Source organism: Podarcis filfolensis (assembly GCF_964270895.1).
Source record: "Podarcis filfolensis genome assembly, chromosome: 15".
NCBI classification, from domain to species: Eukaryota; Metazoa; Chordata; class Lepidosauria; order Squamata; family Lacertidae; genus Podarcis; species Podarcis filfolensis.
In genome coordinates, this window is record NC_139618.1 from 10,850,797 (window position 1) to 10,858,119 (window position 7,323).

Below are 7,323 nucleotides of genomic sequence, written 5' to 3' on the forward strand. Positions count from 1 at the left end.
GAAAAAGAGGTGCCGGAACTCACCATGAACACCTCCCTTGTTCTCCTATCATGGCAATGGCAAACAGGATGTGACACGAACGTGGCGAGGAGTGAAGAGCGGGCAAAGCAAAACTCAGGCACTGATTCATAGAATCAAAGAATTGATTGGAAGCAAGCCCTGAGGATCAACTAGTCCAGGGTTTCCCAAACCTGGGTCTCCAGCTGTTTTTGGACCACAGTTCCCATCATCCCTGACCACTGGTCCTGCTAGCTAAGGATGATGGGAGTTGTAGTCCAACAACAGCTGGAGACCAAGTTTGGGAAACCCTGATCTAGTGCAACCCCCTGCAATGCAGGAATATGCATTTGCCCCATCGAACCTGCAACTTTGGTGTTATCAGAACCACACTCTAACCAACTGAGATTTCCAAGTGGTTATGTAGCAACTGCACAGATATAAAATGAATCTGCTATAGTAAACATAAATATTGTAGCTTTATAAATATATATATATAATGCTCTGTTTATTCTTGGCCCTGGCATAGCCATGATTTTGTTGTCTTACTAGGGCTATCTGTAATTAATGTGGCCTCTTCGTCAGTGTCTGAATTAATTATGAAGTGGAACCTGTAATTAATTCAAAGGACAAATTAATTACAGAGTAGGACCCAGCAGTTCTGCCCATCCCTGTATTCAGCTGGTCAGTTCCGGTCATTAATGCAGGATTTATTTATGTTTTGCTTGGATGGAACGCTAACGATTTGTTCTATAGGCAGTTGGAAGAGCCTACCATAGCAAAAGTGCTCCTCCTTTTTATTTGGAGCTGATAAATTGATGGCACCTATGCAAACATGTAACGGCAGAGTCTTTTTTTCTGCTGAATAGCCCTACAATGGCTAATTATCAACAGAGTGTTACTTTAAAAAGAAATGTAAATATGAGAAAGACAGACAGAAGAAAGAAAGAAAGAAAGAAAGAAAGAAAGAAAGAAAGAAAGCTCATGTTAATGAGCAGAATAATCAATCCTAAGTTAATCATATATAATAATATAGGCACTCTGTACAGTGGTACCTCAGGTTACATACACTTCAGGTTACATACGCTTCAGGTTACAGACTCTGCTAACCCAGAAATAGTGCTTCAGGTTAAGAACTTTGCTTCAGGATGAGAACAGAAATTGTGCTCCAGCGGCGCGGCAGCAGCCGCGAGAGGCCCCATTAGCTAAAGTGGTGCTTCAGGTTAAGAACAGTTTCAGGTTAAGTACAGACCTCCGAAACGAATTAAGTACTTAACCCGAGGTACTACTATATTTCGAAACAGATATGCAAAGAAGAAATGTTTTTGTATTTTTGTAGTAATATTAGTAATAAGGTGGTGGTACTTATATGTTGAGTATCTTGTCAAATGCCATTGCTACCCCTCCCATCTCCCTCAACCCACCTCTACTGAATTTGTGATTAAATGGCAATTAATTGTTGATTATAAAAATCAAAAATGAAAATTTAAAACATTTAGCATTTTCTAGATACTACTCATTACATTGGTTTTTAAAGAATTAAATAAAATGAAAACATATGAAAATTAGGGTTTCAATGTGGTACCAGTCACAAAATGGCCTGTGTGTGTGTGTATGTTAACACAAAATGGCTGCTGTGGAGCATGGCTTAACACAAAATTAGATGCTTAAGATTTTTTTTTGCTGTGACATGCATCACTTTACATTAGTTTACACCGACTTGCATTTTATTGCACATTCATTCAATTAGAAGAGATCCTTTTGAAATATTGTCACCAACGGCTGCCACTGGGCATATCTGTGGCTGATTCGCTCTCTTTTTCCATGCACAAGAGTTCGGAAGGATGGCCGGCAGACTTACCCAGGCAGCCATTTTGTACTGGAGCCAAGAGCAATTTCATCAAGATAGGAATACCATTGATCTGACCATGGCCTTGTTCTCAAAGCAGGGATGAGGGTGGGGTGGTGGGCATGCTAGCTCATGGGTAGGAAAACTACAGCCCGGGGGCCGGATGCGGCCCAATCGCCTTCTAAATCTGGTCTGCGGATGGTCCGGGAATCAGCCTGTTTTTACATGAGTAGAATGTGTCCTTTTATTTAAAATGCATCTCTGGGTTATTTGTGGGGCCTGCCTGGTGTTTTTACATGAGTAGAATGTGTCCTTTTATTTAAAAGACATCTCTGGGTTATTTGTGGGGCACAGGAATTCGTTCATTATTTTTTTTCAAAATATAGTCCGGCCCCCCACAAGGTCTGAGGGACAGTGGACCGGCCCCCTGATGAAAAAGTTTGCTGACCCCTGTGCTAGCTAGTTCCACTGTCTTTGCTATTTCCCAGCCAATCACCGGAGACAAATGTCTTCATCTCCATTTGTGTACTCTTGGGGGCTCCCTCTGAAGTGTAGCATTTTGCACCTTGCAGGGTACAGGGAGTGTAGAGCTCGCCAGCATGTCCCTTCCCTCTTCTCCAATGCTTTTACAGTGGTACCTTGGTTCTCAAACTTAATCCGTTCTGGAAGTCCGCTCTAAAACCAAAGTGTTCCAAAACCAAGGCATGCTTTCCCATAGAAAGTAATGCAAAATGGATTAATCCATTCCAGACTTTTAAAAACAACCCCTAAAACAATAATTTAACATGAATTTCGCTATCTGAAGAGACCATTGATCCATAAAATGAAAGCAATAAGCTACATACTGCAGTCACACAGTCAATCAATCAGTAGCTGAACTGGGTTTGCACAGTCACAAAAACAAAAAAGAGCCGCAAAAACAAAAACGCAAAATAAATAGCAAAAACAGACAGACCTCAGCGTAACGCTCAAAACGGAAGTGTGGCACTCAAAACGGAGCATGTTCGGCTTCCAAAAAATGTGTTTGGGTTCCAAGTTGTTTGAGTACCAAGGCATTTGAGAGCAAAAGGTACCACTGTAATTTTGTGGGGAAATTGAATGTCTGAGAAGGTCTCCAATTCAGGAGATATGCAATGCAGAACAAATCCACAAACTAGTAATGGAACATAACAAGGGCAACCCACTCACCTCTGTGCTTAACAAGAGGTAGGCTGAATACAGAACCATTCACAATACAATATTCTGCATGTCCATTTAGAAGTGTTCAGGAAATTTGCTTCAGTTTGGGTTGTGCAAACAGTGGTGGACTTGGGTACTATGGCGCCCTGTGCAAGGCCAAAATCTGGGGGGCCCCCCCCACGCCCTCACACTGCCTTCCCAAAGGTGGGAAAGGAGGTTCAAGGGCTCTGGAAAAGTCCTAGAGCCCTCCCTTCTCCTTCCCAAAGCTGGAAGGTGCTAACTAGGCTTCCCAAAGCCCAGCACCTTGCTTACCCAGCAATTTCTCAGCTCAGCACATGCTGATACAGCCCTAAATCTAGCCCTGGTGCAAATGACTCCATGTCTCATTGGAAGAAAATGAAGTTTCAGATGCAATCAGGGTATCACAAAGATCTTGTAGTACCAAATTTGCAGAGTAGCCTCTGGCATCTGTGAAGAATTTTGTTCCATAGCTGGAAACAGAGAAGGTAACTCATTGCTTGGGGAAATTGCAAGAACCTTGCCCCAAGCAAGAATAATTTGTAACAGCATATCAGAATAAATGTTGAAAAGGCCTTTTATCTGTGTGCAGTACTCTCTGGAGTCAGGAGCGGTTTCTGGGGAGAGAAGGCAGCGGGCGAGAAGGGACCATGAGAGGATGAAGTTGATACATCTGAAAACATGTCCTTAAAGCCTATCCAACTTAGATCTAAGATTGTGTCTGCAATCCTATGTATTTGGAGGTAATAAACCCCCTTGATACCAATTCTGAATACCTATAGGTTGCAAACTTACTTTGTGAGATATCCCCGTATCTGTGTGATCTGCCAGAGCTTCTGAAAGGAAAGTGCATTATGAATAGCACTTTGGCTGGCGATGATCAGAGAGTCGAAGCATGTTTGGGCACATCACGGCCAGCCAATAATTTCATCAAAGCGTGTTTTGGAGAAAATATAGGACTGCCACTCAGCAAGCACACTCTGAACAGAAGATTGAAGGAAGCTTTCAAAAAGCAGTCAGGGAAGGTCCAGTCCAATCTTAACGTACTTCTGTAAGTTGAGAGATGAGCAAGAAGTATTTACTGTTTCTTGGATCTCCCAGTGGAGATGGAAAAGGAAAGGCCTTCTCACTTTTCAAGGGCCTTCATCTTCAAGCAGAAATGTCCTTTGACCACCACACCTCTGAGTACCATTTGTTGGAGAACGACACCAGCAGAGGGCTAATGCACTCTCATCCTGCTTATGGGGAAAATGTGCTTTAAATGTATGATGTGTACACAGGGGAGGAGCCACTATCAACAGGCAGCCCTGTTTAGGAAGTTTTTAATGTTCGATTCTATTTTTTATATTCTGTTGGGAGCCGCCCAGAATGCCTAGGGAAACCCAGCCAGATGGGTAGGGTATAAATAATAAATTGTTGTTGTTGTAATATTATTAAACTAATGAAGTTTAATGTGCCAGGAACCACCAAGGCAGCAGCCCCATGGGCACCCCATAGCCCCAAAACCACTATCAGCTGAAATCGCGTGAGATCTTGCAAGCGCCCAAGGGACTCTGTCATGCAATGGGTCAGTTTGTCTGGCTGTTAACCAGAAGGTCGGTGGTTTGAGCCCAGCCAGGAATGGCTTCCTGTATTGCAGGGGGTTGGACTAGAGAACCCTCGGGATCCCTTCCAACTCTATCATTCTAGGATTCTAAGATCTCATGAAATTTCAGCAAAATCAGCACCGATGCCAGCGCTGCTTCTCTGCCAGTGGTGGAGGTGGCAGGGCAGGCAGAGATGTGGCACCGGCAGCAACAGATATGCCAGCGGCAGGAGCGGCAAAGCAGGGTAAGGTGGCACTTCTCGTTTTGCTTCGAGCAGCAAAATGGGATGTGCCACCCCTGCAATGGACACTAGCCACCACTGGGAAGGATTGTCCCGTGATCTTCAGTTCAGCATTGCATGGCAGCCTATAAATAACAGGTACAAAAAGCCTGGCCTGGATTTCCTGTTGCACCTCCTGCTAGCAGTCTGCATTGCCACGCTGTTGACTCTACCTGCCGTTGCACAGTACAGCAGCGGAGATAGTTTCAGTGCCGTTAAAAGATGGCAACTTCATTTGAAAAGGCAAACAGCACCAGCGCTTTTGTTGTTAATACCAGGAGAGAAGATGTTGCTTTTGCAAGACAAGGCTTTGATTTCCCCCATCCCCTTCGCTTTTTATTTATTTATTTTCCTCACAAAGGAACATGTTTCCGTGCTCTCCCTTAAAAGATTCAAAGCCCCTTTTGCTATATAACAACACACACACACACCGTGGGCTCATTATGTTACAACTATTTTGAATCAAGCTCAGAAGGGGGGCTGTTGTCTCTGACACCAGCAGGAAACACGTCTGAGCTGGCTCTACTAGTCCGGCGCCTTAGGAATCTGAAGCAGAGGCACTCATGTCATTGAGCACCTCTGTTCAGATCCTGACGAGCAGCGGCAGCTAGTTCCCATTGAGACCGGTAGGGCAGTAGGCAGGGAGCCAGACAGTAGGTGGCGCCAGACCCAATGACAGCAGTGGTGACTGGTGCCCATTGGTACAGGTGGAGTGAACAGCCAGGAGACCACCAATAGGTGACACCAGAGCCAATCACAGGCAGAGCTCCTCTCTGACTGATTGTGAGCAAGAAAGCAGACAAGTGAGGCTGGTGGCGTTGTGCCCCATTTGCCCACATAGGTCATTATCCCCTGCTTATGAGCCAAACTGAAGTAGAGACTGTCAGGAGCTCATCCTACACTCAAGTAGGACCCTGGCAGAGGCACATGCCCGACTGGCATGTTCCCTCCCTCCTGGTCATTTGTTCGGGAGCTTCAAAAGCTTTCTTCAGCCTGAACATCACAGCGACTGATGCCAACAGACACTGGCACACCTAGGGATCTGCAGAGTCTTTGCAGCTTGCATAACAGACCTCAGCAACTCAGCGTTTTGGCTAATCTACTTTATTTACATATAAACACAGAGAGAGCACTGCAACATGGCTTCCTCTCTCTCTAGCATCAGACAGCAAAGAGAAAAAAGAACAAAGGACAATAGTCCCACTTCACGGAACACAGTATCACAAACATCTTGTCTCCGTCACTTCCCACTCTGTGGAGTCAAAACACACACCATCTTGTGATAGACAAAAATCCCTTGACTGCAACCATGGAGCAGGAATTCTAACAGAGACTGGCTGTTATGAGCTCTCCCTGCCATTATTTTTCTTGCCTCCTGACAGCACCAGCACCTCCCTCCATGGTACACCTTCTTACCCCGACTTTAATCAGTTCTTTAGGGAAGGGGAAGGAGTCGGTGTGCTCACATAGACATACAAAGAGCATTTTTCGACTGAGCCTAAAAGTCCCAGAATCCATAGAAGGAAAAGATCTGACACAAGAGTCCATTCCTTCTCTTCCTCATTGGCAAATCAAATAGTCAGTGTTTTAGCCTGATGGGGAGCCTGAGAAGTCCCAGTAACAGTGTTGGACTAGGACCTGGGAGACTAGGGTTCGAATCTCCACATGGCCATGAAGCTCACTGGTTGACCTTGGGCCAGTCACTATCTCTTAGCCTAACCTACCACATTGTTGTTGTGAGGGTGGAATGGGGAGAAGGAAAACCATGTAACACCACCTTGAGATCCTTAGAAGATAAAGATGGTATATAAATACAATAAACAAACAAACATGTGTCTGTGGAAGTGACACTCCGCACTATCAGCTTCCCTTCATCCTTCCCTCAAATAGATGTCCCAAAACTTTAAAACCCTGATTAAATGTGTAGTTTGGGGGTTGGCAGAGACGCATGCAAGCCCTTGTGTATATGTTTTTCGTACACATCACTTGACTGCAGAATTGCATTGTGAAGATGTGTGGATTTCAAAGACTTGTGTATTATTTTGGAAAGTACAAATCTGACAGGTTCGCCTTTAAATGTGAATTTCATTGAATTTCTTCGCCATCCCTAATTCAGACTGAGGATCAAAACCAGGATTTGGGACTCGGAACATTGTTTTCACTCGTGCCGTTCCCCAACGCAAGCTTCCAGGATGGATCAGGCGGCAGACTCGCCTAAAATAAAACAGAATAGTCTGTGTACTTAGCGCTCTTGCCTCTATCAACACATCTTGTTTCCCGTGTATGTTGAGTTTCCTCCTGGGTGTTTGCATAAATGAATTTGGATTCTCTTTGCATATTTATTTATTAATAATGTAGCAATCATGTCTTACCTGTAGCTTCCTAGAGGGTATTCAACACAGAGGCTTTTTAAA